Raw genomic sequence first — 10934 nt, forward strand, 5'->3', positions numbered from 1 at the left:
CAAAAAGAATACTGGTCTGTAGTTTTCTTGTGATGTCTTTGTTAGATTTTGGTATCTGTGTAATACTGGCCTCATAGAATGAGTTGGAAAGTGCTTCTTTCTCTTCTATTTTCTGCAATAGTTTTTGAAGAATAAGTGTTAATTTTTCTCTAAATATTTGATGGGATTCACCAGTGAAACCATCTAGGATTGAGGTTTTCTTTGTGGGATGTTTTAAAATTATAAATTCAATTTCTTTACTTGTTGTCTTAGTTAGTTCATGGTTATGTAATAAAATATCATAGACTAGGTAGTTAAAAAGTAAACAGTTCTGGAGGCTGGGAAGTCCAAGATATATATGGACTGTTGGCAGATTCAGTATCTGGTGAGGGATCTCTTCCTGGCTTGCAGACAGCTGTCTTTTCATTGTTTCCTCACATGTGAGTAAAGAGTAAGCTCTATCTAGTCTCTCTTCTTAGGACACTAATTCGATCATGGGGGCTCCACCCTTACGACCTCATCTAAACCTAATTACCGCCCCCCAAGCCCTCACCTCCTAATACCATCCCATTGAGGATTGTAGTTTCAACATATGAATTATTTTGGGTGACACAACTATGCAATTTGTAACACTTGTTATAACAGGTCTATCCAGACTTCCTATTTATTCTTAGTCAGTTTCGACAGTTTGTGTTTTTCTAGGAATTTGTTCATCGAATGTATGTTATTTAATTTGTTGGCATGTGATGCTATGAATTGAATTGTGTACTCTCATATGTTCAGGAGCCAACCCCAAACACGACTATTTGGAGATGAATTAAGTTTAAATGAGGTCACAAGGGTGGGACCATAATCCAATATGATAGTGTCTTAAGAAAAGACATCAGGGAAGCACACTCACAAAGAGGTCATGCAAGGAAATATCAAGAAGGCTGCTGTCTATAAGCCAAGGAGACCTCAGAAGAAATCACCTCTTCCAGCACCTTGATCTTAGACTTCCAGTATCTAGAACTGTGAAAAAATAAACTTCTGTTGTTTAAACCTCCCAGTCTGTGGCATTTTGTTATGGCAGAATAATACACCATTGCTCACAGTATTTCTTAATAATCCTTTTTATTTCTGAAAGGTAGGTAGTGATGTATCACATTCCTGATTTTAGTAATTTGAATCTTTAACATAGCTAAAGATTTATCCACTTTGTTGATCTCATAAAACCAATTTTGAGTTGCACTAATATTCTCTATTTTTTTTTTATTCTCTATCTTATTTATTTTCACTCTAATTTTTATTATTTCTTCCCTTCTCCCTGCTTTGGGTTTTGTTGGCTCTTCTTTTTCCAATTTCCTAAGGTGGGAGGTTAGATTATTGCTTTGAGAGCTTTCTTCCTTTTTTATATAGGTATTTACAACTATAAATTTTGAGCACTGTCTTTGCTAATCATAAAGTTTGGTATGTTGTTTCATCTTTATTCATCTCAATGTATTTTATAATGTCTCTTATTTCTTTTTAATCTAATTGTTAACCTAGAGTATTGTTTAACTTCTACATAACTGTAAATCTGCCAATTTCCTCCTGTTATTGGTTTCCAATTTCATTTCACTACAGTGGTAGAACATACTCTGCATATTTCAATCTCTCTAAATATATCAAAACTTATTTTATGGCTTTGCATAGAATATATTCTGAAGACTATCCCATGTGTGCTTGAGAAGAAATGTGTATTCTTCTGTTATTGGATAGTGCTCTATATAAGTCTGTTAGGTCTAGTTGGATTATAGTGTTATTCAAGCGTTTTATGTCTTTGATTTTCTTCCTAGTTATTCTACCCATTATTGAAAGTGGGGTATTGAGTCCCCAGACATTATTGTCTAACTTTCTATCCTTTCAATTCTGTCACTTTTTGCTGCCTGTATTTGGAGCTGTTGTTAGGTGCATGTTTATAATTGTTTGTCTTGCTGAGGGATTGACCCTTTTCTTATTATAAAATGAACCTCTTTATCTCTAATAAGTTTTGCCATAAAGTCTACTTTTGCTTATATTTATTATACCCTCTCCACCTTTTGTCATCTGTTTACTTTCCACGTATTTGTATTTTAAATCTAAAATGTCTCCTGTAAGTGGTGTATAGTTGGTTTTTGTCCAGCATATCTACCTTTTGACTGTACTGTTTAATCCATTCACATTTAATGTTATTATATGGTTGGGTTTACTTTTGCCAGTTTGCTTTTTGTTTTCTGTGTCTCGTGACTATTTTTTTGGAAACTGGACATTTTAATATATTGCAACAACTCTGGGTACTGACCTCCCCCACCTAGGGCTTATTGTTAATTGCTTATTTATTTGTTTAGTGACTGGCTGAATTATTTTAGTGAGCTTTACTTCTCCCAGTGTTAAAGAACAATATTGCTTCTCAGGGAATTATAGCTTCTCGTATGCCCACAATCATCCAGGGATAACAGAGGTTTAGAAAGGGGTCTCTTCCTCGCTTTCCTAGGAAAACTGCACCCAGCTGTTAAACTAATTACGGGCTGATTGCTCAATTGCTTTCAACAATCCCCCGGGGCAGAAATTGCTCTACAAACTAAAGTTGGATATTCTGACTTTAGAAGGGTTCCTCCATGTTTCATTCACTAGTTCTCTTCTGCAACCTACCTAGCCTGTCTAAAATTTAGCCTGTTTCTTGATTCTCCTCTCCCTTGCTTTTCACTACACTTTTCACTGTTCTTGAGAGCACTTTTAGACCTGTTACAAATAAATTCAGTTACCTTGAGGAGAGACTAGAAACTATTTTATGGTCTGCTCCTTCATCTAGGAAAATCTGAGCCAAGGCTCTGGAGCTGGTGACAGGGACAATGGCATGCTTCTCTCTGAGTGACACCTCCATGATAGTTCAGCACTCAGTGGAGGGAGTGGCAGCAGTGTGAGGTCTTTTACTAGCATAGAACCATCACATCACAAGCTGTGGCAAGAGTGGTCAGGGCCCCAGTCTTTCCAGCCAATGACGCCAAAGTAAAGCCTCCATTCCATGACGGGAGGCTGGGAAGAAGGGAGGCCCCCTCTGTCAACCTCACTCACTGGGACTTAGCCTCAGTAATGCATAGCTAGGGAAAAGATAAGAAATGTGGATGCCCTGCTCTACTTGAAAGAAGCCCTTGGCCTGGAAGGTGGGAGGAAAGGAAGCCTGAGCTCTTGGCTACAGCAGTCTAGACTCTAGAATATAGTCTCTGATTCACTGACCTTGGATGGAGTAGGAAGAGTGCAGTCCTGGTCTTGGTTCAAATACCACAGATTTTTACAGAATTTTCATATATTTTCTTGAACAGATTTGTTTTCTATTTGCTGTTTGCCCTTAGAAAAATTTCCAGAGGTTTTAATTGCTTTTTTAAAAATAATTTCCACCAGTTCCACTGAGAAGTGAATCAGTATAGACCCTCACATTGTCATGCTAGAAATCAATCTTTCTAATTGCTTTTCTACACTTCTTAATTTGCATTTTATAAGCCTTCTTTTATGAAAATTGAAACTTCCTAAGGCAGTTCACATAGAATATTTGTCTCCAAATGAAGAACTTTAATCAATAGGATATAGGGCTTAGAAAGATTCTTAAATATAGCCTTCAATGGAAGTATGTTTTAGAGATAAGGAGGATGCATAAAGAAAGAATAAGCACAAATTTAAAAGAGTAGAATCATAAGGATTATAGGTATAATTTAGTGATCAACGTCAGCCTTGTACAAATAAAAATGACTAAAACTAAGAAAAAAATAAAGAGCCAAAACCACTCAGCAAGTCTCTGACAGAGCTAGGACTTAAACAAGCCCAGTGAGAAGTGGCATATGTAATAATATTTGAGCAAACAGGCTCCGGAAACAGATCTGAGTGTAAACCCTGCCATTTATTAGCAGTGTTATCTTGTGCAAGTTTCCTTGTTTTTCTATACCTGAGTTTTCTCATCTACAATATGGGGCTATATAATACCTTCCTAACAGGGCTGATCTCTCAAGAAAAATAACTATTATTACTAATACAGCAAATCTACCATCATCACCAACAATCCCTTGCAATGCCCCAAATCAAAACTTATGTGGGGATTCACCTAACCTGTTTCTGAGGCTGCTGTGTTTGAAGGTGTTTGACAAGTAAACCCTGAACACTAAGGGATTTCATTCCTCATTAACTCTCAACACCCCAGTCCTTTCTCCCTTCTAGATCTCTTAAGTTTCCCCTTAAGCTTTCCTTTCTTCTCTTTACCCTCCACTATAGGTACCAGAGTACCTGATTCCAGGGTCAGGCTACTTCCATTTAAATACACGGTATAAAGCATATAAGCCAGGCCACAGAATGGTGTCCAACCACAGCACAAATCTCCAACCCATATTTCTAGGTTATATTCTCTTGATATAAAGATTAGTGTAGGTATAATCAGTTAGCCAAATTTGATGTATCTAGCCAGAAAAATAAACTCTCATATTTTGTATGCCAGAATAAAGCAAAACTAATTTATTAGAAATTAGGCAGCAACAAGCCCAGAGAAAAATAATATACTATACTTTCTACACCCGTTATGTTAAATTTTTACAGCAATCTTTGTTGACAGAACTCGATCATCTTATCTGTTAGAAATCAACATTTCTGTTCTTTGGATGATGATCAGAATGAGTGAAAGGTGATTAGAAAAGATAGCATTGTGAAATATGAATGAGACCAATGTAAATACCATGAACAAAATTCAACTTAGACAGTCCTAATGGCTTTTCAGAGACCATCACAAAATCTCATTCCCGAAGAATAAAGAAGAGAAATCTACTGTATAACAAACACATGTGTCCTTAAATTAGTTGAAACTTACCCCCCTAATAACCACATATACTGTAACAGAATTTTTATAAAATTCAAATTACCAGTGGTTCAAATTCAGTTTTACTGTATTTATAGGGCTACTCAACTCCAGCAACTAGCACTCCAAAGTCTTAAATAGAAAAAAAATTAAAATCATCAAAATGATAGATATCAAAGAAGGATTGGTATATGAAAATCGAGATAGTAAATATTTCTTTTTGAAATGGTCTTATTTTCTCTGGACATTCTGGATTTGAGGCAAATTTTGAAAATAAGGGTGCAAAAGAAGAGTGACAAATTAAATTACAAGTAAAACTCTGAGGTAGTACAAACAATGTTAAAAATGAAAAACAAAACCACAACAAAATCCCTAAACTAAATTCAACCCATGAGTTAAATCAGGAACCTTGTGGCATTCTCTGAGAACTGTATCTGAAACTCATTTAAACCCAGATGGGGAAAAAAGTTCTAGATTTTGCAACTTGCAAAAGAGCATAGCATGTGGAAGATAGCAATAACTAATAAATGTTGTATCATGCACTGTAAGCACACTTGTGTACATTATTAGCAGAATTAATCCTCACAATAAGATAGGAGTAAATTCTCTACATTTTTCTTGGGCATTTACCCTTGTATAAGTTCACACAAGATATGCACTTTAAGAGCTCCATTCATTTTTTCTACTTTTAAATCTGACCCCTTAAAATATTTTAGCCCCTAAATACCACCTCCTCAAAGCACTAAGAAGCATAAAACCCACAATTCAATGTTCTCGTTATCAAATGATCTTAGCAAGAATCAAAAGGAAATGTGGTCTTCAAGGTACACATGCATGACTTTGGAGTCTCCATTTCATGAGGAATGGGAAGAAACATCATTCCATTAAGATATAAAACCTAAGGTTAAAAACTTGAAAACAGATATTCTGGATAAATCGAGGCTATTCTATTAATTAGCTGTGTGACTTTTGGCAAGTTTACTTAATTTCATCGAAAACTATTTTTCTAACCTGAAAAGTTATTTAATTAAATTTATTGAGGTGACATTGGTTAATAAAATTATATAGGTTTCAAGTGTACAATTTTATAATACATCATCTGTATATTGCATTGTGTTCACCACCCAGTCAAATCACCTTTCTTCACCATATATTTGACCCTCTTTATCTTTCATTGAGCCCAAGTTCTTACATATTAAAATATTGTATTATAAATTATTTTCCTTTTATTGTCTGTGGAGTTGTTGTTTGTCTTGTTGGTTTGTTCCTTTCAGTTTTATATCCCACATAGAAATGAAATCATATGGTTCTCAACTTTTTCTGATTTATTTCACATAGCAACTCAAGATCCATCCGTGTTGCCACAAATAGCAGTATTTCATCTTTTCTTATGACTGAGTAATATTCCATTATAAATATGTACCAGCTTTTCTTTATCCAATCATTTATTGTAGGATACTTCAATTGTTTCCATGTCTTGGACACCGTAAATAACATTGCAATGAACATTGGGGTGCATCTATCTTTATGAATAAATCTTTTCAAGTTTTTTTTTTTTTTTTGGTAAATATCCAGAAGAAAGATTGTTGGGTCATATGGTAATTCTTTTCTTAATTTTTTGAGAAACATCCATACTATGTTCCATAGCGGCTGTACCAATTTACATTCCTACCAGCAGTGTCTGAGGGGTCCTTTTCCCCTATAACCTCTCAAACACCTGTTATTACTTGTCCTGTTGCTGATAGCCATTCTAATAGGCATGAGGTGGTATCTCATTGTGGTTTTGATTTACATTTTCCTAATACCTAGTGAAATTGAGCATCTTTGTATGACTTCTTTGGATAAGAGTCTGTTCAAGTCTTCTGTCCATTTTTTAATTGTATTGTTTTTGTTGTTGAGTTGTATGAGTTCTTCGTATATTTTGGATATTAGCCCTTCGTCAAAGGTATTGTTTACAATTATCTTCTCCATTTCAGTTGGTTGTCTCTTTGTTTTGTTGATGGTTTATTTTGCTGTGTAGAAGCTTTTCAGTTTTATATAGTACCATTCATTTATTTTTGATTTTACTTGCTTTGAGGTCAAATTCATAAAATCCTCTCTAAAATCAAGGTAAAAGAGTTTAGTGCCTATGTTTTCCTCTATGCAATTTATTGTTTTAGGTCTTATATTTAGGTCTTCGATCCGTTTTGAGTTAATTTTGGTGTAGGGTGACAGGTAGCAGTATAGTCTCAATTCTTTTGCATGTAGCTTTCCAATTTTTCCAGCACCACTTGCTAAAGAGGCTTTCTTTTCTCCGTTATATGTTTTTGGCTCCTTTATCGAAATTATTTGTCCATATATACGGGGGTTTATTTCTGGGTTTTCAGTTCTCATCCATTGGTCTGTGTGTCTGTTTAACTGCCAATACCATTCTGTTTAAATTACTGTCACTTTGTAGTATACCTTGCAGTCAGGGAGTGTGATACCTCTGGCCTTGTTCTTTTTCCTCAGGATTGCTTTGGGTATTCAGGCTCTTTTGTGGTTCCATCATATCTGGTGACTTTTTTTGTTATTCTTCTTATTATTTTTTTTTGGTTCTATTTATTTTTTAATGCCATTGGGATTGTGATGGAAATTACATTAAATCTGTTCATTGCTTTGGGTTCCATAATATCTGGTGACTTTTTTTTTTTATTCTTATTTTTTTTTTTTTTGGTTCTTTTTTTTTTTTAATGCATTGGGATTGTGATGGAAATTACATTAAATCTGTTCATTGCTTTGGGTAATATGGCCGTTTTAACTAAGTTGATTCTTTCAATCCATGAACACAAAATACCTTCCTATTTCTCTGTCTTCTTCAATTTCTTTTAATAATGTCTTATAGTTTTCAGTGTATAGGTCCTTCACATGTTTTGTTTGATTTAGTCCTAGGTATTTTATTCTTTTTTCTTGAAATCACAAAAGGAATTGGTTTTTTCATTTTTTTAAAAATTTATTGTGTGTAGGAACACTATGAATTTTTGTACATTGATTTTGTATCCTGAAACTTTACTATATTTGTTTATTGTTTCTAATATATATATTTGGTGAAGTCTCTAGGGTTTTCTATATAGAGAATCGTGTCATCTGCAAAGTGAGAATTTGACTTCTTCATTCCAAATTTGGATGCCTTTTATTGCTTTCTCTTGCCTTATTTCTCTAGCTAGGACTTCCAACACATTATTGAATAATTGTGATGACAGGTGACAGTCTTGTCTTGTTCCTGATCTTGGAAGGTTTTTAGTTTTTCACCATTAAGTATGTTAGCTGAAAGTTTGTCATTTATAGCCTTTATGTTGAGGTTCTTTCTGTCAACACCTATTTTATTAAGTGTTTTAATGATAAATGGATATTGTATCTTGTCAAATGCTTTTCCTGCATCTATTGATATGATCATATGGTTTATATCTTTTATTTTATGTGGTGTATCACATTAATCGATTTGCATGTTAAACCATCCCTGTGACTCTAGAATGAAACCCTCTTGATCATGATGTATAATTTTTTTTATGTATTGTTATATTTGATTTGCTAGTGTTTTCTTTAGGATTTTTACATCTGTATTCATCAGAGATATCGGTCTATAGTGTGTGTGTGTGTGTGTGTGTGTGTGTGTGTGTGTGTTTGTGTGTGTGTGTGTGTGATCTTTACCAGGTTTTGTTTCAGGGTAATGTTAGCCTCATAAAATGAGTTAGAAGTATTGCCTCTTCTTCGATTTTTTTGGAAGAATTTGAGAATAGGCATTAAATCATCAGAATGTTTGGCAGAATTCACTAGTGAAGCCCTCGGGTCCTGGACTTTTACATTTTGGGAGGTTTTTAATTAAATTTTATTTTATTATTAGTTTCAAGCATACAGTGCATTGGTTAGACATTTATATGGTTTATGAAACTATCCTCCTGATTGCTCTTTCTCTCTTCTGGTTCTACACGTAGCCATTACATTACTGCTGACTGCATTTCCTGTGCCATGCTCCTCATCCCTGTGCCCATCTATCAACTGCTAATTTGTACTTCTTTAACCCTTCACCCCTTTCTCCCAGCCTCCCGAAACTCCCTCCGCTCTGTCCATCACCAGATTTGATTGTTGTTTCAATTTCCATACTGTTGATGTCTCTTTTTCCAGTTCTTCATGATTCAGTATAGGAAGGTTGTATATTTATAAGAACTTGCTCATTTCTTTTAGTTATTGAATTTGGTGGCATATAATCTTTCGTAGTATTCTTGTATAATCCTTAGTATTTTGATGATTATCTGTTGTAACTTTTTCTCTTTCATTTCTGATTCTGTTTGTGTCTTTTCTCTTTTTTCCTTAGTGGTTCTAGCCAGGGGTATGTCAATTTTATTAATCTTTTCAAAGAACCAGCTCTTTGTTGCAGTAATTTTTTTCTATTGCATTTTTGTTCTCTATTTCATTTAATTCTGCTCTATTTTTATCATTTCCTTTCTTCTACTGACTTTGGGCTTCATTTGTTCTTTAAGATGTCATGTTAGGTTGTTTATTTGGTATTTTTCTCATTTCTTGAAATAGGCCTGTAATGATATAAATTTTCCTCTTATTACCACTTTTGCTGTATCTACAAAGTTTTGATATGTTGTATTTTCATTCTCATTTGTTTCTATGTATCTCTTAATCTCTCTCTCATTTTACTTCTTTGACCAAGTTGTTCTTTAGTAGCATGTTGTTTAAATCTCCACATATTTGTGGTTCTTTCTGCTTTCATTTTGCAACTGATCTCGTTTCAAAGCACTGTGGTTGGAGATATGCTTGGTATGATTTCAATCTTCTTAAACTTGTTGAGGCTAGTTTTGTGTCCTGACATATGGCCTAAACTTGAGAATGTTCCACACGCACTAGAGAGGAATGTATAATCTGGTGTTTTGAGATGAAAGGCTCTGTACATGTCAATTATGTCCAGTTGGTCTAATGTGTCATTTAAGGTTATTTCCTTATTTTCTGTTTGGATGATCTATCCATTGCTGTCAGTGGCGTATTCAGGTCCTCTACTATAATTGTGTTTTTGTCAGTTTTTCCCTTTAGTTCTGTTAGTAGATGTGTTATATATTTTGGGGATCCTTGAATGGGAGCATAGATATTAATGTTGTCTTCTTGATGTACATTTCCCTTTATCATTATTAAGTGTCCTTTATAGCAGCAGTCTCCAATCTTTCTGGCACTAGGGACTGGCACTCCTATAAGAATCTAATGCCTGATGATTTGAGGTGGAGCTGAGGCAGTGAGGCTAGTGCTGGGGAGTGGCTGTAAATACAGATGAAGTTTCTCTAGCTTGCCCACCGCTCACCTCCTGCTGTGAGACCCAGTTCCTAACTGGCCATGGACTGGTACCAGTCTATGGCCTGGGGGTTGGGGATCTCTGCTTTATAGGTTACTTTCTTTTCCCTGGCTTACTTGAGAAGTCTTTAATTCTTTGTCGTTAATTTTGACAGTTTTAATATAATGTGCCTTGGAGAAATTCTTTTTGGATTGAAATAATTAGGAGTTCTGTTTCCTTCTTGGCACTCGGGGATCTAGTTCTTTCCATAGGTTTGGGAAGTTCTCAGTAGCTATTTATTTGAATAGGCTCTGTACCCTTCTACTTCTCTTCTCCTTCTGGTATACCCCTTATTTTTATATTGCTCTTTCTGATGGAGTCAGATGCAGCCAGAGGCAGTGTTGTACTACTTCAGGTGTACTGGGTGTCCCTACTGAGATCAGTTTCGATGGGTTGGGCAGGGTGGATTGGGAGAGGTCACTGGTGTGTTTGTGGCTTTGTTCTCCTCCTAGTAGCGGAGAATGCCAGATCTCATCTGCCTCGCCTCTGTATCTCCACCCATCACTGGGATTAGTCACAGTGTGTGCGTGCAGCTCAGGAACTCTTTCCACTTCTCAGGGCTGTAGATGTTCTACTTTGTAACTCAACATTTACTGCTACAGTTCCTTCTAGGGCCCACTGCTAGCTCTGGGAGGGTGGGGAAAGGAGGCCGAGCTCTGTGGCTTTCTGCCTGGCAATGGCAGCTGCTAGAACACAGCTGTCACACTTCCATATTCAGTCTCTGCCCCATTGCTGGGTTTGGCCTCAGTATGTGGTGACCACTCAGGC

Source organism: Pteropus alecto, unplaced genomic scaffold (genome assembly GCF_000325575.1).
Source record: "Pteropus alecto unplaced genomic scaffold, ASM32557v1 scaffold1244, whole genome shotgun sequence".
Classification (NCBI taxonomy): domain Eukaryota; kingdom Metazoa; phylum Chordata; class Mammalia; order Chiroptera; family Pteropodidae; genus Pteropus; species Pteropus alecto.